General features: G+C 43.2%; 1 protein-coding gene across 2 annotated transcripts in view; it reads right to left on the reverse strand.

Annotated features, from left to right (window-relative positions):
- The window catches only part of LOC146407170 (uncharacterized), a 391157-nt gene that overhangs the window by 176698 nt on the left and 192139 nt on the right, over positions 1-22320 (reverse strand). The window contains exons 3-5 of one of the 2 annotated variants that reach the window (XR_014825954.1): positions 18899-19113; positions 17874-17975; positions 5144-5243 (exon numbers count right to left, since the gene is read on the reverse strand). The gene's annotated coding sequence lies outside the window, so the exon portion shown is untranslated. The remainder of the gene's footprint in view (positions 1-5143; positions 5244-17873; positions 17976-18898; positions 19114-22320) is intronic. The other variant, XR_014825955.1, reaches the window with a different exon arrangement.

A 22320-nucleotide genomic window follows, 5' to 3' on the forward strand; every position in this document is an offset into this window, starting at 1 on the left:
GGCACATGAAAAAAATGCTTAACATCATTATTAGAGAGATGCAAATCAAAACTACTATGAGGTACCACCTCACACCTATCAGAATGGCCATCATTAACAAGTCAACAAATAACAAATGCTTGAGAGGATGTGGAGAAGACGGTACCCTCCTACATTGTTGGTGGGAATGTAAATTGGTACAACCATGAGGGAAAGCAGTATGGAGGTACCTCAGAAAACTAAATATAGAACTACCAAATGACCCAGAAATCCCACTCGGGCATATACCCAGACAGAACTTTCCTTGAAAAAGATACATGCACCCCTATGTTCACTTCAGCACTATTCACAATAGCCAAGACATGGAAACAACCTAAATGTCCATCAATGGATGAATGGGTTAAGAGGATGTGGTACATATATAAACAATGAACTACTACTCAGCCATAAAAAGAATAAAATAATGCCATTTTCAGCAACAAAGATGGAACTAGAGACTCTCATACTAAATGAATTAACCACATGATATCACTTCTATCTGGAATCTAATATACAACACAAATGAACCTTTCCACAGAAAAGAAACTCATGGACTTGGAGAACAGACTTGTGGTTTGTGAAGGGCAGGGGAAGGGAGTGGGATGGACTGGGAGTCTAGGGTTAATAGATATAAACTATTGCATATGGAGTAGATAAGCAATGAGATCCTGCTGTAGAGCACAAGGAACTGTATCTAGTCACTTGCAATGGAACATGATGGGGATAATGTGAGAAAAAGAATGTATATATATATATATGTGTGACTGGTTCACTTAGCTGTATAGTAGAAATTTACAGAACACTGTAAACCAACTATAATGGAAAAACATAAATCATTACATTTTGAACAACAAAAATAAAACAAAATAAAAGCAGCCACAAAGAAAAGGCACCTAGCTACAAAGGAATACCAAATGGACTAAGAGTAGAATTCTCAACAGTGAAAATCAAAGGACATTACAATAACTTCAAAGTGGTAAGAAAAAGCAAATACGTACCAAATGTGTTCACATCTGTGTATACTTGTGTATCTACGAAATTCTCTTTCAAGAAAAAATGGAGAAGATGGTAGAGTAGGAAGACCCCAGCTCACCTCTCTCTCAATGGACACACCAAAACTACAGCCACATATAGCATAACTCTCTATGAGAATGACCGAAAAACCAGCAAAACAGTGTTCTCCATCTAAGAGTATAATGCACAAACACACACACACACATGCAACACACACACACACACACGCAACACACACACACACACACACACACACACACACACACATCCTGGCGGGTGACCCAAAAGAGGAAGGGGATATCACAAACTCATAGGTCCTCCTTAAGGAGCAAAAAGTTTGCGCCCCACATTGGGCATTAAAGCCCTGGGGACTGGCACCAGGAAGACAAGTCCTCTTACTGGTTTTGCAAACCAGCAGGGTTTACAACCAGGGAAATAAGAGGGCTGTAGGAAACTGAGATTCTGCTCTTAAAGGGTATGCACAAAAACTTCCTTGTTCCAAGTCCCACATGGAGGCTGAAAAGCACCTGCACTCTAGCTCACCTGCCAAGGCTGCTCTAGCATACCCTCCAGCTTGCACCTGACTCTGGCTCCACCTTCACCCTGCCAAGGTAGTAGTGGCTTCTGACACACCTGGGGAGGAACCACAGCTGGTGCAGGCTCCTGCTCTAGTCCCTCTGGCTTCAGTTCACCCTCCCCAAGCCAGTGGTTTCCCACATGCCCAGGAGAAGCTACAGCACGCAGTCACTTCAGCTCTCCCACTAAAGCCACCAGACACACACAGTCTTCATGGGGACACTCCCACATGCATTACTGTAATGAAACATGAACCTGTCAAAACTCTGGGATTTGGTGAAAACAGTGTTTCAAGAGATATGTTAGCCTCAATCATATTAGAAGGAAAAAATGGTTATAGATCAGTGATGTACGCATCTAACAAGTTAGAAAATAGCAAATAAGACTAAAGAAAATATCAGATCCACCTCTTAGAGTGATGACAGCAAAAACAAAAACAAACAAATGGGACCTAATTAAACTCAAAAGTTTCTGCACAGCAAAGGAAACCATAAACAAAATGAAAGGACAACCCACAGAATGGGAGAAAATCTTTGCAAATGAATCCACTGACAAGGGATTCATCTCCAAAATTTATAAATACCTTCTGCAGCTCAATACCAAAAGAACAAACAACCCCATCAAAAAATGGGCAGAAGATCTAAACAGACAATTCTCCAAAGAAGACATACCGATGGCCAAAAAACACATGAAAAGATGTTCAACATCACTCATTATTAGAGATATGCAAATCCAAACCACTATGAGGTACCCCCTTACACCAGCCAGAATGGCCATCATCCAAAAGTCTACAAACAATAAGTGTTGGAGAGGGTGTGGAGAAAAAGGAACCCTATTACACTGTGGGTGGTATTGTAGATTGGTGCAGCCACTGTGGAAAACAGTATGGAGGTGCCTCAGAAAACTAAAAATAGAACTACCATCCCATCCAGCAATCCCACTCCTGGGCATCTAGCCAGAGAAAACCATGACTTTCAAAGACACATGTACTCCGATGTTCACTGCAGCACTATTTTCAATAGCCAAGACATGGAAACAACTTAAATGTCCATAGACAGTGGAGGAGATCAAGAAGAAGTGGTACATATACACAATGGAATATTACTCAGCCATTAAAAGGAACAAAATACCAGCATTTTTAGCAACATGGATGGACCTAGAAATTATCATGCTAAGTGAGGTCAGTCATACAATGAGACACCAACATCAAATGCTTTCACTGACAGGTAGAATCTGAAAAAAGGACAGAATGAACTTCTTTGCAGAACAGATACTGACTCACAGACTTTGAAAAACTTATGGTCTCCAAAGGAGACAGCTTGGGGGGTAGGGGGATGCGCTGGGGTTGTGGGGTGGAAATCCTATAAAATTGGATTGAGATGATCATTGTACAACTATAAATGTAATAAATTCATTGAGTAATAAAAAAAAAGACTGAAGAAAATAGAATTAATGAGTTAAATAATAATGTTATGAATCAAATGAAATGAAATTTAAACACAGATTTTAAAAAGCAGTTAGCATAATCAAAATAGGATTTATTAAAAATGAGGCATGGATTCAACCTATAAATGTGGAAGGGAAAAGGAGGGCTGACTAACTGCCTTGGATCAGAGCCAGGAGAAGCTGTTGTCTTGCGACTGACCTGCAGTTCAGTTTGTCAGGATAGGGAACCTATAACTATTTCTGAAGGAATACACATGGGCCAAGTGAGAAATGAAGTGAAGCGGGGTCTTCTTGGTGGGTCTCATCTGATGGGTCCGCATGGAGGAACAAGGAAAATCCAGCAGAAGGAAACTGGTGTGAACCTTGGAGGGCCTAAGGAATGAGGACAGATCCCCAGAGACCTCCTAGAATAGAGCTGGAGAAGCTTGGGGTCAAGGGAACTGCAGGAAGAGATATTCAACATTGAACATCTGATGAGTGATGGAAATTACCCTCAAGAGATGGGGGAACTACTCAGCCATAAAAAAGAACAAACTAAGGCCACTTATAGCAACACGGATGGCACTAGACACTCTCATAGTAAGTGAAGTAAGTCAGAAAGAGAAAGACAAATACCAGATGGTATCATTTATATCTGCAATCTAATATATGGCACAAGTGAACCTTTCCACAGAAAAGAAACTCATGGGCATGGAGAATAGACTTGTGGTTGCCAAGGTGGGGGGGATGGATTAGAAATTTGGGGTTAACAGATGCAAACTATTGCCTTTAAGCAATGAGGTCGTGCTGTGTAGCACTGGGAACTATAGCTAGTCACTTGTGATGGAGCATGATAATAAGAGAAAAAAGAGTGTATACATGTATGTGTGACTGGGTCACCTTGATGTGCAGTAGAAAATTGACAGAACACTGTTAAACCAGCTATAATGGAAAAATAAAAGTCATCATAAAAAAAAGAGGGGAAAAAGCTGTAATTTTTTTTACTAGAGCTGGAGAGTGAGAAGTCAACCAGGCATGATAAATGGCCAATCTTGCCCCCAGCTCCCTTTAGCCCACAGGGGGGCACAACAGAAGCCAGCTCATGGAAGATGCTGTGTATTAGTCAGGGGGGATTCTGCTGCAGGAGCAAGTACCCAAAGTTCTCAGTGACTTCACAGAGAGGATTTCTTGTTCTCACTGCCATCTGTGTGGGTTGGCCTGGGTCTCAGCTGAGCACAGTTCCTGCAGGCACACAGGCCTTGATCTTGATACATGTTTTCAGAAGACACTGTCATTGTATAAGCACCACCTTGGACCACTGCATGATGACTCTCCTTCTATGGGTCTCCACTGTCTCATCTTAAAGTGGAAATTAATGTTTCGGTGCAGGAAAAAGAGTACTAGATCAGTACTTCTCCAACTGGGTTCCAAGGAGCATGTGTGTGTGTGTGTGTGTGTGTGTGTGTGTGTGTGTGTGTGTGTGTGTGTGTGCGAGTGAGTGTGTGTGTGCATATCTCAGACTAGAAAATTTTAATTAAAAAATATTTTCTTCTAACATGTACCTTAGACAACACACTTCTGCAAAGCCCAAAAATGTAAGTAAATAATGCCCAATATTTTGTGCTATTGTCGCTGTTGTCATTGTACTCCTTTGGGACTGCTGGGTGACCACATCAGACAGACCTTGGTGAAACAGCAGCCTGCTTTCATATTGAGATTCTTAATTCTGAGACGCCTTCATAAGCATCTTCTTGCTTGAAAGCAATATGACCACTAGAGGGAAGCAACGGCCAGACAGAGCAGGTTCTTTACACCGTGGGTACATTTCATCTCTCTGGATAGGACTCTCGGGGTTTGAGCAAAATGTCTAGTTCTATCAGGATTTTGGCGTGAAGGGAGTTTGCTCTTTTTCCAACTTGGAGCAAACTGGTTTTGGGCGCTCTGTATCTCTGGGCCCCTCTAGGCATGTAGTACAGTGATTAAAAGAAACATGAGTGGCCTCTGTGTTTCTCTTGCTAACCATTCCCAGTAGCTGTCTTTGTAAGAACCCCAGTCTCCTTTTATAAAGCTAACCATAGAGTAATGACCCCTCAGTGGACTCAGAACTGACCTCTCCATCCAGCCAGCTTGTCCTCACGTCCCCAAGAGGCAGGTCACTCTTCTCTGAGCTGCAGGGGAGCTTTGTACACGAAAGCTAACCCTCAGCTGGGCTGGAATACAGATCACAATTAGATGAGCAAGGGGCCTTAATAAGTGCAGATGTCTTTAAATAAACACAGAACTCTTGGGATATAAATATAAACAGAAACATACTTCACAATTAGGGACGAAGGATGAGTGAATGAGTCAGGAGAGGGTGGATTAAAGCTGTAGGTCTGCACTCAGAAAGCCCAGATCCCACCCTCACTCATTGCTGATGTCTGTTCCATTATTTAGGCTCTCTGAGCTTCAGCTTCTCCACCTGTCCAGAGAAAGTGAGGATACCGACCAGCTCATTGAGTAAACTAATGCATGCACAAAGCCAGGGACAGGACGATGCCCAAATGATCATCTTAAGAAAAATGAGAAGAAGGAGGATAAAGCAAACTCTGTGTGTCTACTAACTGGTGCAGTGGAACCAGTAGTTCCAAATCGACACACGTTTGGAACATATCAAACTTGTGCTCAACCCCCAGTTCTGTGTGACCTATAGGCTCTGTGACCTAGGACTTGTCACTAACTCATACTGAACCTCAGTTTCTTATTCAGAAACCTAAGGTTCTGATGGCTACTTGTGTCAAGACAGAAAGAGGATGAGGGATGTGAAGTAGCTGGCCTCAAGTCGGTAGACACCCAATGGATTCTCATTTTCCCCATTAGACTCTTTTATAAGTGCCTACGGAAAATGCTATAATATCACCTCGTCATCAACCTCCTGAATCAGGTATTATTATTCCCATTTTACAGGCCAAGAAGCTGAGGGCTGGAGAGCATAAGCGACGTGCCCAGAGGCATAGAGTTTGAAAGTAGCCCACGTGTGGTTCCTGACAGGATCGTTTCCTTAATCTAACATCGCAGGATGCCATTAGCTGTGATATTGATGTATTGACCCGTGCTCACTAACAGAGCAGCCGACGAAAGTTCCCTCCTATAGAGGCTGTTGCCACTGCAGAACCTTCCCCAGGCATAGAGAGTACCCTTTTCTCTGCTCACCTTTATCCCCTCTGGTGGGTGCAGTGGCCACATATGCCCACTAGATGGTGCCAATACCCTAGCTTTGGTTTACTCTGGTGTCCATCTTCTCTATGAAGTAAAATTTTACCTTCTTGCATCAACAGACCTAAATCTTGACATAAATCCCAGCTTGTGAGACTCAGAGACTTGTAAAGATTTTTTTTTTTAAATATTCTGGGTGAACTCTGGAGGCTTAGTTATCTTGCTTAAAAATGCAGACCAGCCCTGTATACATTCACTAGCTGAGGCCCCTCTATGGCCATGAGCAATCACAGTGCTATGTGTGTCTCTGCTCCAGGGTGAATTGGGAATTATTGGCAGCTTTTTCTCTGAGTTGTAGAGATTGATGGGCCTGCCAGAGCCCACCAGCACTTCGTGGCTTTTGCTTACTGCTTTGTGAAAGGAGACTCAGAATATTGGTAGGCTCACAGCTGGTATGAGGAGAGCACAGGCTACCCCAGGGGATGAGTTGACTCCTTACCCCAAATTCATCCCCCATGGCCTGCTTCACATGTCTAGAATACCGTCCTTGGCCTGGTTTACAAAGCACATCTCTCGCAATTATTTTACTCAACACACCTGAACGCACAGGGTCAGGGTTCTTTGCTCCACTTTACAGAGGAAAAATGGAGCTCGACAGAGGAAGTGAATGCCTAAGAATGTTTAAGCTGTGCAACTAAAATGCAAGAACTTGAACCCAAGACTTCTGATTATCAGTATCCTACTCACGTCGCTGCATTGAATTAAAAACCTGTCTTCCATCCTATGCAATAGATGGATAATGACGGTTCCCGGACTGCTAGTCCTTTCCTTTCCTGACTGTCTCTGAATTTCACCTCCCCCACATTTCGCAGTCCCTGCAGGGAGACTCCGTTTCTCCCTCGCTCCCTCCCGGCCTCTTTTGCAGTGTCCAAGGGTGAGTGTTGTGGGAAGCAAGAGAGGAGACAGCATCTGTGTCGCAGGTACAGAACATCAGAGCTGGAAGGGAGGATTGGGATCATCTCATCTGACCACCCTCTTTCTATGTAAGGAAACCAAGCCAGGGAGGGGAGAAAGGTGCCTCTAGGAGTTGCCAGGGCATCATCTTAAATGACCTACTTTTCATTAAAGCCAGTCTACACCTTGGTATCCATTAGTTTGGAAACTATGTGCATGCTGACTGCATTATCCTTTAAAACGGGGTTTAATATAAGTTTTCCCTGGATGCAGCCACCTCCCCCAACAAGAACCAAATAAACTTAGGGCTATGAAATCCCATCAGGGTGGAAATCTTTGTCCTAACTTTTTTCACTTTAGGGTCTCAGGTAAAGTAAGTTCACCAGAAATCTGAGCTGTCATCAACCTTTTTGCTGCTCACGTGCCTCATACCCTCTATTTCTCATACACGTTGCCACTCTTGAGCTCATCTCAATGTATCATGGTGGCCCTTCTCCTTGCCTGATCCAGAACAAATATTAGAGATCTTTACCACTCTAGACACTAGTAGAGTTTTTTGGCCAAGAGTAGATGATTGCGAATTAATTGCCAAGTGGAATTACACTGCACTGAACTGGGCCTACCCATTACAAACCACCTCCCTCCCTTCACATGTACTAGCAGGGTTTAAAAACCCTGGTAGATGAGGAAAAGGCACCCATTAATAGCTATTGAAGGTTTAAGATCCTTACTGTCTCACTGGGCAGATGAAAGCAGATGCATTAAAGATTAAGCTGCACAGGAGTTCCCACCGTGGCACAGAGGGTTGAGATCCGGTGTTGTCTCTGTGGTGGCATGGGTTTGATCTCCAGTGGTGCAGTGGGTTAAGGATCCAGCATTGCTGTAGTTGTGGCATAGGTCACAGCTGTGGCTTGGTTTCAATCCCTGGCCCAGGAACTTCATTATGCCATGAGTGTGGCCAAAGGGGAAAAAAAAAAAAAAAAGCTACACATAATTGGGTAATTTAGCAAGGATTTATTGGGAAAGTAAGTAATCAAGTGTTCTCAGAATTCCTATGGGTGGTAACACGTCAAGGATCACCACCAGCAGGAGGGGAGGTGGAACCAGGCCTTGAATGGAGGGTTGGATTTGGAAAGGCCGTGGAGGAATCCTTCCAGCGGGAATGAATGCTATGTGGTTTAGGTGTCCCAGTGATAAGCAAGCCTGCCTAGTGCTCTGGCTTGAGGGATACAGAGCTCCATCAATTTCAGAGCAAGAAGGGGTTTTAAGGTCTTCCAGGTGAAGCTTTCATTTCATAGTTGGGGAGACTGAGGCCCAGGGAGGGGAGGTGACTTAGGCAAGGTCCCCCAGTGAGTGAGTGACAGAGCTGGGATCAGAGCCCAGTCTCCTGACTTCCAGCCCATTGCTCTTTTCACCACATTTCTTGAATAATCCACTGTGCACCTGGCGATGCTTTTCTTTCAGAGTCCAGCCACTCTTTCGGTTTCTCCTCATGGCAGGCAGCCAAGAGCCTTGAACTTCTTCATGTTACCATTTTGCCCTCTGCAGAATGGGATATTAAAGTATTCACTTGGGGGATGGGTCATGGGGTTTTGTCAATAAATGTTTGTGAATTGCTCTGAGCTATTTGGACCAGAGGGACTCCAGAAATGGGAGACCCCAGTGGCAGTGGTGGTGGTATCTGGGCCCTTTCTGAGGTCTTGCCTTTACTCTGCAGAATTAAAGAGATGGTTTAAGTGATAAACTATTCCTTATGAGCTGTATTTGTGTTGAAAGCACAGCATGAGTCCCCTGAGCGCTTCCTCTAGCACAGCCACAGCTATGCGCCAATCCTCCTGGGCTCAGAGATGGAACTTTGGTTAAATGCATGGAATTTATTCTTAGTCCTTTTCTTAATTACGACTTTATTTTTATTTCTCTGGCATTCTCTAGGGGGAGGGGTTAGAGAGGAGAGGAAAAGGACGGAAGGAGGCAGGGAAACGTGTTATAGATTCAAGGCTTTTTTGTTTGTTTCGGAGCTGCTCGCTGTCAGCAAAGGAGGGGGATTTAACGGATCTTGCAGAGATGCAGACCTCATCCAGGGAAGCTGGAGCCCAGAAGACACGTAACAAATACAATGAAAACATAACTTGAGGTGAGGGCAATTATTATTTGACTAATAAATCCCCGAGGCCGAGAGAAAAAGACTGAACCTTTTATTCATCATTTAATTCAATAAACAAAGGGGGTGGATGTGCCGGGTAAGACCATGGAGTCATGCCGAGGGTATTTCAGCAAATTGCTGTGCAATAACCAAGTCCATCGCGACTCCAGGTTAGTCATGCAGCCTTCTCTCCTGTGTCCAATTTGGCATCTCCCAACACTGAAAACGTTGCTCCCTCGCATGCTATGGTCCTTGTTCAAAATCCAGGTCAGGACATGTCCCCTGAATGTTTACATCTGTGTCCTATCTTGGTGAGTATTCCTCAGTCCCTGGCGCGCGTGCATAACTTGCGTGCAGGCCCGTTCTGACGGTCATTTCTCCTCCTTCTTCCCTCCTCCTCCTTTTCCCATCTGTGTCTTCCTTTCCTTCTTCTTCCTCCCTACCCTTTCTTATTTTTCCTTTTCCATCATGATCCTTACGCCATCGATTCTAGGACACTTTAGAGTCTACAGAAGAAAGGAGTAAAAAGAAAATGGACTTGGAAGGGGAAGGAGGGAAATATTTTACTTGTGAATCCTGGCTTTGGTAGGGACTGGCTGTAAGGAATTGAGCAAACCCTGAAATGACACAAGACTTAGGATGTCTCGTCCACACACTGAAGGAGATAATCGGTGGTCCGAAGGCTTCTTGTACGGATAACCTGAGCCAGTGCAGTAAAACAGCTGAGTGCAAGCTGGGGCAGAATTAGCACGTGCCAGTGGTAGTTTCCTCAGCCTCCTCTGATCTGGGGCTCAGGTGACGGGCACCAGGAGTTCCGTCCTATGAAAGAACAGTTAGGGGAGCGTATGCGCAGATCCAAGGAGACACAGCCCCATATGCTTCCACAAACTCCCTTCTCTCTTTACCTTCCTTCTGCCATAGAACAATTAAACCACCTGACTGAGGAGGTTGGGTCAGCGGGGTGTTTAAGAAGGTGGGTTAAGGAGTAAAAGAGAACTGGGATGGAGCCCAGCTGCTCCATGGACTAACTCTGTGATGCTGGACGAATGGCTCATGTTTTATCTCAGCTGCAGTTCCCACATCCACGAACACGGGAATAATACCTTCCTCGTATGCCTTTGTGGTGAGTAGCTAATGTGAAGTACCTCAAATGGTACTTGCACACAGCGATTTTAGTTACTACTGCTTTTCTAAGAGTAGCCTGGAGAGGGCTGACGCTTGGTGCCTGTGGACTTCATAGGAACGAGGAGGCACGGGGAACAGGTGGGTTCGGCTCCCACCTCCCTCCCTCATTTATATCTGATTAGGAGTGTGTGCACACACATCTGGACCAGCTCAAGGGTTACCTGTTCCTCAGAGCCTTCTAGTTCCAAGTCTTTGCCCCTGTCTGCCTCCCCCCTATCATCCACCCTTCCCTCTCAGCTTCCAGAGGACCATGTGTCCTCTTCAGGGTCAACGAGTACTGGTGCCACTGAAATGGATACTCAGGGTTCAGTTTTCATGCCAGGACAAGAGCTCCTTCAGGGCACAGATCTTAACTTTTACCTCTCACCCTAGCTCTTGGCCCTGGTTGATTTAGTCAGTGCCTAGGCAATAAACAGATTGATGAATCAATGGTCTGCCAGTTGCAGCTCCACCACCTCAGGAGAGTGACTTTCCAAACTATGTGGTATTCATTCTGAAGGATGTGTCCTAAGCAATAAGATGTGCTGAACCATGTCCCTTGCTTCTCATGATTTGGAATTGCAGGTATAGAGGCAAAATGCACAAACTTAAATCAGTTAGTAACAAATGCAAGCCAGGATCTGGCTTCTAAGAAACATGCAGTAAGACATTTTAGATGCTGGTGTAGAACTTGGCTCAGCTCTTCAGAATGAATTAGGACCACTGATTTGTCTCAGAAAATGGCAAAGGAATATGCCAGGGAAACAAAAAGGGAGGCTTGCTTGTCCCTGGCAGTGGTGGTTGAAGCTGTCCAAGTTACCTGACGTTGAATGCTGTCGAAGAAGAGACTGAAAGACAAACAACTGCAGCTCAGATGCCCAGTGCCTGAATGGGTAGAGAGGTTTTATTGTGTTGATCATAAATAGCTTTCGTGAAGTTGTCGTGCTTACTTGAACCCTATTTGAACTAGCTGGATGCTGGTGTATTCAAGACTCCACGAAGAATTTTTTTTGAAGGTTTCGGGTTGCTCCCACTTCTTGTCATGGGGTAAACCAAATTTATAAAAATTGTTTATGACTCTGTAGCCCAGCTGTAGCCCAGTTGTGACCATGGAAAATAACACAAATGCACACAGACACCAAAATGAAGCCAGAGATCTTCTGGAGGCTTAGATAAACATTTAGTCTCATAAATAAATACATTATCAGACCACACAAAGCACTTCCTACCCAGTCTCTTCCTCAGAAGTCACACTCCAGATAGCTCCTTTAATTTGTCCAGGTTCAAATAATCAAGATATATTTATTGATTACCTACTGGGGGACCAGTTCCGAGGCCCATGTTCCAAAAGACACAGCAGCGGAAGACATGGTCCCTTGCTTCTAATGGTTTGGAATTGTAGGTAATTCCACAAAATGCACAAACTCAGGTCAGTTCGTCGCAGATGCAAGCCAGGATGAATACTAACTTGCGATGTACTGGGAAATGAATTGCAAGATAAGAGGTAAGCATCCCAGAGCAACTACCAATTTGCTGGAAGACCGTTTATTCCTAAACTCATTTGATAAACAAACAGATACACGCTTTATTATGGATCAGGCACTATGTTAGGTTCTGAGGAAATCCTGAACAGGTCATTTCATTTTTTCATTCACTTATTCAACAGACAGTTAATGCAATAGGTGAGGCCTTGGGCTGGGTGCCGGGGAAGCAGGAAAGGTAAGTTCCTACCCTCTGCAGGTGAGGCTCCTCATTAAGACAGTGGTGAATGTTGAGGGAGGAGGGTAGAGGCTTCGTGGCTCTCTAATGTCCTTTCTGCCAAGAATATGCAAAGCAGTAGACTGGAGGCAAATCTGGTCCATTCGCTAAGTGTCAGGTCAAGAAGATGAATGAGGATTTGTGAAAACAGGATAAACCACTGGGCTTTAAATTGCAGACTTTTGGAGGGGAGTCCCCTGAGAACCTCAAAGCTCAGCCCTCACATGCCTTTGTGCTCCTGTAAGAATGCAAGTCAATCCTGTTCATCCCCCCATACAGATACATTTCTTTACAGTTTACAAGACCCTTCCATGTGGACAGTTTTATTTGCTCCACATAGCAATCTCATGAAGTCAGGGGTTTAATATCCTCTTTTTAAAGATAAAGAAACTGAGGCCACAAGTGGTTGGGTTTACTTACTAATGTCTGTAAGGAGTAGAGCTGGGGTCAGAGCCCAAGGCTCCTACATCCAGTCTGGTGCTTCTGCTCCAATACATCCAGTGTTGGAGCATTTGGCGAAGCCCCCGGGGAAGTCAGGAAGAGACAGGCAGTAATCTCAACAACGTTATGTCAGCTCTCCTCTAACTCTGGCTCAAAATTAACAGGAACTTGCACTGCTTTGTACTTTATTGTGTACTTTTACATGCAACTTAAAGTGTGAGCTACTAGATCATGAGCTCCTTGTGGTCAGGGGGCCAGGTAGGATAAACAGCTCTTGATAAAGCACTTTCATGACTTCAAATCAATTCAGTTGATACTGATGGCCATGTATTAATATAGCATCATTCCTAATCATTAAGAATGCAGTGTATATTCTGACAGACTCCAAACTCTATACATGATTAGTAAAAGATCCAAAATTCAATCCTAAATCATTGGTCAACTGGCACTTTATTATGCCCATTCCTCAAACAACACTCCATCCCACTGTGCCATACACAGGGACTAGGAGAGTAGTCTACCGAGAGGAGCAACTCAAGCAGTCATTATAGAACGAATAGATTGGATATGGATTAACTTAATCTATGAATTAAATGTAGCCCCTATCATCTACTTGCCACTAAGTCTAAGAAATAACTTCCCTCCTAGACAAAGGAATACTATTGAGGTATGGGGAAGAAGTAAGGAGAAAGGAAAGTGAAAATGAAGGAATGATACAGTAAGAGAGGAAGAAAGAACTTGGTTTGATGTTAGCATCACCCCTTACTTGTGTATACCTGCAGGCAAGTGTTTTAAACTCTCAGGTCTTAAGTGGGGGTGAGAGGATTAAGGGCAATAATGTACCATGCACATTTTAGCACTGTGCCTCATCTACCATGAATACTCAGTAAACACAGGTCTTTATTCTAGTACAAGCTAAGAGAACCCTAAGAGCAAACACAGAGTTATAAGGAAGCAGAGGTATTCTTGGGAGGAACTCTGAGGAGGATAGAGTACCTGCAGAGGGACATGTGAAGAGATGGATTTGAAAGAGTAATTTGGGACCAGATTTTAAAAGGCTGTCAATGCCATTCTAAAGGGTTAGAACCTATCCTGTTGCTACAATGGGTCTATAGTCAGTCTGTAAACATATTGTGGGGTTAGGCAGGGAAGAGTCTATAAGGAGGGAGATGTCGGGAAGCTACACAGAAGTGGAGTATTTACAAATATCCTTTTCCCCTGATTTGCCTTTAGTAATGACTGAAGGCAAAAGTGCCTGGTCCCCAACTGTACAAACTTGAGCCACTCCAAGTTCCTCCCAGACACAAATTTTTATCCACTGCATGGTTGGAAAAGGATACATACATATATTTTATGATGGATTAGGCTTTTTGGACCGTGGCCACACCATAGAGGGTTTTCTAATCTATTTTGAGTTCTAATTGATTACAGCATTTGGAAAAATGTACAGCAAATTGCTCCGTTAATCAAGGTAAATCAAGCTGATGTCATAGATGCTAAATATATGTTTTTGCAGTAATACTATTTACATGGCTGGAACCAAGGCTGCTGTCAGTGTTTCCACTTGACAGCCCTGCCTGCTCAGAGGGAGCTCGTGCTTATCTCTGAAAGCACTCAATGGTTCATCTCCAAGGCTGGGTCCTTAGGTCCTTCTCCCCCATCTAAGAAAAGGGTCTTAGGAGAGGGAGGCTGACTCCTTCCGCAGACTCACAGGCAGTGTGATTGAGTCCACACCACAAAAACTAGGAAAACAAGGAAGGAGATAGAAAAGGCAGACGATTTTATGAAGCCAGAAGGACCCTGGCATGCCACACCCTTTGGCTAATGGGAGAATTGAGGGATGAGTGAAGCGTTTTTCGGAGATACAGAAGATCACAGTAGGAAAAGATGCTCAAAGACCATCTGGTCTTCCTCATCAGACCCTTAAAGCATAGACACAAAAAGGAGTTTATCAGAAATCACATAGCAAGTTAGTTTCAGAGGTAAGATTAAAAATTAGGGATCTTGGAGTTCCCGTCGTGGCGCAGTGGTTAACGAATCCGACTAGGAACCATGAGGTTGCGGGTTCGGTCCCTGCCCTTGCTCAGTGGGTTAACGATCTGGCGTTGCCGTGAGCTGTGGTGTAGGTTGCAGACACGGCTCGGATCCCGCGTTGCTGTGGTTCTGGTGTAGGCCGGTGGCTACAGCTCCGATTCAACCCCTAGCCTGGGAACCTCCATATGCCGCGGGAGCGGCCCAAGAAATAGCAACAACAACAACAACAAAACAACAACAACAAAAGACAAAAAGACAAAAAAAAAAAAAAAATTAGGGATCTTGACTCCTCATGCTGTGTTCTTTCTAACTGATAGAAACACAGTTGTCTTGTTCTTTTCTTTTGCTTCCACCTTTTCCTTCTTTCTCATCATCTTCCTTAATAGTCATCGTTATCCCTAATGCTCACTGTGTACCAGGCTGTGTAATAAACACTCAATATTATGACAACCATGTGAGGTTAACATTATTTATATTCTTGTTTTTATTTATTTTTATTTTATAAACCACTCCTTTATTATTGCACATTTTTAATATAATAATTTTTATTTTTTTCCATTATAGATGGTTTACAGTGTTCTGTCAATTTTCTAACACCAAAAAAGCCAACAACCTAATGGAAACATGGGCAAAAGACCTGAACAGACATTTCTCCAAGGAAGATATAGAGATGGCCAACAAGCATATGAAAAAATGCTCAATATCACTGATTATTAAAGAAATGCAAATCAAAACTACTATGAGGTACCACCTCACACCAGTCAAAATGGCCATCATTAGTAAGTCCACAAATAACAAATGCTGGAGGGGGTGTGGAGAAAAGGGAACCCTCCTGCACTGTTGGTGGGAATGGAAGCTGGTACAACCACTATGGAGAACAGTATGGAGGTACTTAGAAAACTATACATAGAACTACCATACGACCCAGCAATCCCACTCGTGGGCATATATCCAGACAAAACTTTCTTGAAAAAGACATATGCACCCATATGTTCATTTCAGCACTATTCACAATAGCCAAGACATGGAAACAACCTAAATGTCCATAGACAGATGAATGGATTAAGAAGATGTGATATATATACACAATGGAATACTACTCAGTCAGAAAAGAAGAAAAAAATATTGCCATTTGCAGCAACATGGATGGAACTAGAGACTCTCACCCTGAGTGAAGTAAGTCAGAAAGATAAAGACAAATACCATATGATATCACCTCTATCTAGAATCTAATATATGGCACAAATGAACCTTTCCACAGAAAAGAAAATCATAGACTTGGACAATATTCTTGTTTTTAAAATGAAGAAATTGAGACTGAAAGAAATAAAGCAACCTGACCAAGGAAACTCTGCTGAAGAGTAGCAGTAAGAGGGTTTAAATTTAAGGAATATCTAACTCATATGATTGTGCATTTAATCATCCTTAACCATTTTCTATGATGTTTTCATACCTTTTTAAACAACTTTAACGTGGCACTATGTACTTTGTGCATAGTCTTTTAACAATTCACTAATGATGAATTTTAAATGATGCTAAGAGACATGGATGATCATTCCCTTGCAAGTTGAGGTGAAGTAATTTGTGGAAAGCCACACAGCTAGAGGTTTCAGAGACAGGCTTTGAACCCATGTATATTTCGGTGAGTCTGAGTATAGTAGAGAGTACATGATAACAGAGGTCTCAGCTAAAACTCAGCTCTGTCCTTGAATGGCTGTATCCAGATTCTGACCAAGTTCAGTTAGCATGTTTGTACCATGAAGACACCGATGTTTCTGCTGAATCCCATTATTCATATAGAAAGATCAATAACAATAGCATGAAGAAGGAGGAGGAGGAGGGAGAGGTGAGGGAAGAAGAGGGGGAGAGGGAGGAAGAGGAGAAGGGGGAGGAGGAAGAAGAGAAGAAGAAAACAGAGGGAGAAAGAAATCCAAGAACACCCATGCAGAGCTCCTAAAACCACTAAGGTTTGAAAAGAAAGGGTTTGGGATGAAAAAGGGAGATCAGAAAATTCATGTTCAGGTCAGTTTTGGAAGATCATTCATGGCCTGGGTGATGCCCCATCAGGACTAGATCAAAAGCAGAACAGTGATGCAATCCGCTGTTTGTGTACAGAAGCTGGCCTTCAGATTCCCACATGGGAACATCTGCTGGGGACAACCACTTGACAAATAAGCAGGCAATTAGGTAGCATATCCATCTGTGCCAAGAACATGGGACCACCAGCAGTGGGGAGGCTTCAGCAGAAGGAGAGGGCTATGCTGGGAAAAACACACATGTGAGTCAGGCTATCTCAGGCAGAAGGGAGACAGGATGGGGACAGAGTTCAGCAGGGAACTTTAATTCGCTCTTGATTTGCAGCATGGCTTTGTGAGTCTCAGCCTTGGCTATGCAGGATAATCACCTGCAGATTTTAAATATCCTGATGCCCAGGCCGTACCCCAAAACAACTCAATCGGAGTCTTTTGGACTGGAGCACAGGAAGCAGTGTGTTTTCAGGCCACCTAGATAATTCCAATGTGCTAGTTAGGTTGAAAAAAAAACCCAGTGGTCTGGAGGTCTCTAAATTTAACCACTCGCCAAGTTCCCATCGTGGCACAGTGGTTAACGAATCCGACCAGGAACCACGGGGTTGCAGGTTCGATCCCTGGCCTTGCTCAGTGGGTTAAGGATCCGGTGTTGTCATGAGCTGTGGTGTGGGTAACAGACGCGGCTCAGATCCTGTATTGCTGTGGCTCTGGCGTAGGCCGGTGGCGACAGCTCCGATTAGACCCCCTAGCCTGGGAACCTCCATATGCTGCAGGAGCAGCTCAAGAAAAGACAAAACAAACAAACAAAAAAAACTTAACCACTCGGGTGGGTGACACAAAGATAGTTGTCTATAGAAGCTATCGTCTTTATCTCACCATGCTTCTCCTTGGAATCAATTTAAATATGCATTTTGAGTTTATACAGTTCTGAGAGCCAAGAACTTTATATCCCCAACTTTGAAGCATAGCCCTCTCCTTCTGCTGAAACCTCCACACTACATTTCAGTGATTTAGAACTCCAGCAAAGTCCATCTGTTCTGCAAAACAAACACCAACTACTACTTCTGCTACTAGCTCATTTTAAACAACTTGGTTTTTTCTTTAAGATTCCATTACCTTACCTGTTGTTGCATAGAGCTGTTTGTTGGGAGGTGAAATGTGCTCATGTATACTCAAGGTTACGAAGCTCACAGGTGCTCAATAAGTGTTGGTTGAACTTTAATCTGAGTCACAAAAAGGGAAACATTTTAGCAAATCAGCTTGGGCCTTATTTTTAATGCTATTCTCCCCACAAAACACTACAGCCAATCTATCACCAATCCTGTAGTTAGGCCTCAAATATTCCTTCAGCCTATTTCTTTTTTTCCAGACTTGACACTGATTCAGCTGCTGTCTCTCATCTGAAGCACTGCAACAGCTGAGAGCCAAGAGCTTTATATCCCGAATTTTGTAGTACTGAATGTGTTTCATATACCACAGAAAGAAGAGTTAAAGACAAATGTCCAAAACCTATCAGGGATTCTCTGTTATCCAGAAGACAAGGACCAAGCTGTTCAGTGTAGCATGTACGACTCTTGAGGACTTACTGCCGCTGATCTTTCCATATTCACCTGCTCTACCTCGTCCCTTCTCTCCCGCCATAACCAAGTTCATATCGATCCCCTTGCATTTTCCTCTGAGTGCACCTGGACAGCTTTACACATCAGACCCATTTCTTATGCTATCTGCTCATCTCAGAATACCTTTCTGACCTTTATCCTTCACTGAGCTATTATAGTCTATTCCTTAAGCTCGACTTAGGTACTGGATTTTTTTGAGGAAGCCATCCCTGATTCCCTTTGTCTTGGTTTCTATTAGATGCTATGCCTTGCATTTGCTTCCATCACAGCATTTCACATTTTGCTGGATTCTCGAAACACACTTATGAATCTCAGCCAGTAGACTGTTAGCTCCTCCAGGGCAGTTGCCTTCTCTGGTCCTCTGCTATAAAGAGATAGTCAGGGTATAAAGGATACAGATGCTACTTCAATTCGAAGCAGATGCTCCCTCGCTTACAAAATTGTACCCAGTGAACCTGAGACACTATATTGAACTTTGTTCCCAAGGAAGAGGTTGTTTGCTCTCTCATGACTCCTTTTCCACTTACTCATGGGGAAAGGCCAGGACTGGGAGTTCTGTGTTCAAATCCTCCTGGTCAGCCAGCTCCTAACTAAGGCCAAGGTCCAGAAGGCAGTCCTCTGGGAATCTTTTCCAGACAGAAATGGAGCCATGCAGGAATAGATCTCCGTCTTATTTCTTTCCTCTGGACCAAACTGGCTCTGAGTAATGCCTCTGCGATCCTGACCACATCCTCCTCTTCCACTGCCAAAAGCAAGGGGTGAGAGATAAACCATAGCTCAAGCTCTAGGAATTTGGGGAAGGTGACTCGCTTGCTGAGTCGGGGCCATATTTGAAGAAGGCTCTTTCAACCCCCTTGGGTCTTAGATGAGACTGTGTCCTTCTAGTCTTATAAAAAATGGGCTGTCAACAGCAAGGCAGAAAATATTAATGAGGTGGGCAACAGATGCCCCCCAAAGGGGGAAGATTGCAGAAACTGCTGAGAAAACACTCAGATGACACTTCTAAAGAATGTGCCTTCTCTTTCCAGTGACTTTCATACAAAGTTACTGCTGATTCACCCAATCTGGGGATATTTAGATGCTACATTTTATTTCAAAAAAGTAAGGATGATTTGAATTGGAAGTGATGTTAGAGATAATCTGGGCCAATCCCAGAGCTATTGTTTTTCTGAAGGGAAGTGGGGGATTTTGTTTTCTTGGTTGCCCAATATTTAATGTCCTCTTTTTCTTTGGTTGGTCTGCTGTAGACAGACCTCGAAGATGGTCTTCAAGATTCCTGCTTGAGGGTACATTCTATGTGTAGCAGAACCAAAGGAATATAATGGTATATCCCCCTCATCATTAGATTAGCAACCAGTGGACTCTGAGTTGATCGAAAAGGAGATTATCCGGGATTATCTGATCTAAACAGATGAGTCATTTAAAAAGAGATGAAGTGTCAGAGAGACTCTCTTACTGATCTTGAGGACAAAAGAAATCTGCCACTTTGTGAGGATAGGACCATGTGGCCAGGACCTGAGGGTGGCCTCTGAGAGCTGAGAGAGGTCCCGGGTCAAGAGCCCGCAGGGGAATGGAGACTTTGGTCACACAGCCAAAAGGAAGTGAATTCTGCCAACAGCCATGTGAACCTAGAAGAAGACTCTGAACCTCAGGTGAGACCTGAGCTTCAGGGGCTCTGGCTGACTGACCCCTTGATTTCAATCTGGTCAGACCCCGAGCAGAGGACATATTCATGCAGTGCCCAGACTTCTGACATACTGAAACTTTGAGATAATAAAATTGTGTTGTTTGAGCTGTTATGCTTGTAGTCATTTCTTATATGGTGGTAAAAACTAACATAGGGTCTGTTTCTGGACCACTGGTTATATGATCAGGACTATCTCACCTCTATCTTCAGCAAAGGTATACGACCCAAGCTTAAGCTAAACACTGTGTTCCCTCTTCTTTTCCATAGTAATTGGCCCAAGCTGGGCATGTGTGCCCATCTGTGCCTATGAGAATCAGGCCGAGGGCTTTTGTTGTATCTGTTTAGGAAAGACAAGTGCTCTTTTTCACTGAAATTGAAGCTGAGAGCATTTATCTCTGGAGCTGATGGCAACCATATTGCCACTGTGTGGAATTTGGAAATGAAGCCAATGTTGAGAAGGACAGATTTCAGCAATGGAGAACTTCTTAACACATTTTGAGTTCTGGATCAAACTGAGCCTGAAGGAGAGACTACCTGCGGAGGTTTTAATTACCTAAACCTATAACTTCCACACTTAGTTTAGGGTGATTTGAGAGAAAGTTTTGGTCCCATGCAGCAAAACATGTTCTATCTGAAATAAGGGACAACTTGGGGCCAAAGAAGGAATATGTTGACCCAGTCACACAATTAATAAGTTGTAAGTAGGACATAAAAGAAACAGGTCTCCTGATGCCCAGTCAAGAAGACTCAACATCATCTTATTGCTATGCTGAGCACCTCCATGGGAACCAGGAATTATTGATTTCCCAAGAAAAAAAAATACAATATAACAGCAAAAGCAATAACAACAACAACTACGGTTCAATGAGTGTTTATTATGAGCCAAGCTCTTTGTTATGAAGTACAAATGGTATTTAATTTTATATTCCTATAAACCTTATGAGTTTTGTAACTTAATTATCTCTATTTAAAAAAAGAGAAGTTCAGAAATGTTTAATAATGTGATCAAGGTCACATAGCTAGTAAATGGAGCAGCCAGGATTTAATCCTTATCTGTCTGGCTCCAAAGTCTATCCTGTTAACTCTTGTGTTAATTGTTGCTAGGATAAAACAGAAACAAAACAAACCTAGGGGATGTTTTTATTACTTCAAATTTATTGCAAGAATATGTCATGAAGATATCTTTTTTTTTTTTTTGGCTGCGCCTGTGGCACATGGAAATTCCTGGGCCAGGGATCGAATCCTCACCATAGCAGTGACCCAAGCTGCTGTGGTGACAATGCCAGATCCTTAGCCCACTGTGCAATGAGAGAACTCCAAGGCATCTTTTTTGATTAGTACAGATCCACAAAGGCTAGTGTTTATTTCTCAGCCAATCAGTGCTGTTATGTCTGAGGAAATCTTTAATCCCTAATGCTGGAATATAAAATTGTAAATATTTTAACCCCTCCTTTATTTTGACGACTATACAGGAACTGTATTTGGAAGGAAAGCAATGCAGCTTGCTCTGTGGGAAAAAAATTAAACTAGCTTTTAGGACATGTGTACTCAAGTTCCTATTTTGCCTGCAATATTCTATGTGATCTTGGGCAAATCACCTCTCTATTGGCCTCTGTTTTATGATATATAAAATGAAGGAATTTACATTAACACTGATGAAAAAGCTTTCACATGTAGAAAATTTTGTTTCATTCTGAAGACATTCTAACGGGACTCCAGATGCTCCAGGAATATTTTTGGCTAAACCACCGTTTACTTCCATTTGGATCCTTTGGTTCAGTCCTGGATTATCTCTGAGATGTTCAGTCACTGGAAAGCCACTATACCCAAAGTGTAAAAACACAGTACATTAGTTAAGTACTTATCTGCCAAGATGCTTACAACATTGCATATGGCATCTTGACTGTTTCCTAAACACACATTACCGATGAGGAAATAGAGCCACCAAAAGTTACGTAACTTCACTAAGGAGCAGAGTATAAACACAGGTCCACCTGACTTCCAAGGGGGCCAGGTGCAGAGGCGATTCATTTGGCTTTCCTGACAGTTGTCGCCATTGCCGTGCTACCATTAACCCAAGAAGCTAGACTTTGTTGAAGTGCCAATAGTTTTGAGATGGATTATATGGGCAGTAGCTGTAATGCAGGGTTTTTCTTTTTATGCCATGGGATAAAGTACTGGGGATGTGGATTTTGCTTCTGTTTCTGACTCACAGTACCAGGGAGAGCAGACATGCGTTCATCCCTGCATTATAATACCCTA

Source organism: Sus scrofa, chromosome 1 (genome assembly GCF_054392235.1).
Source record: "Sus scrofa isolate SSC_HxYL_T2T_F1_AM1 chromosome 1, Sscrofa_HxYL_maternal_Yorkshire_Landrace_v2.0, whole genome shotgun sequence".
Classification (NCBI taxonomy): Eukaryota; Metazoa; Chordata; class Mammalia; order Artiodactyla; family Suidae; genus Sus; species Sus scrofa.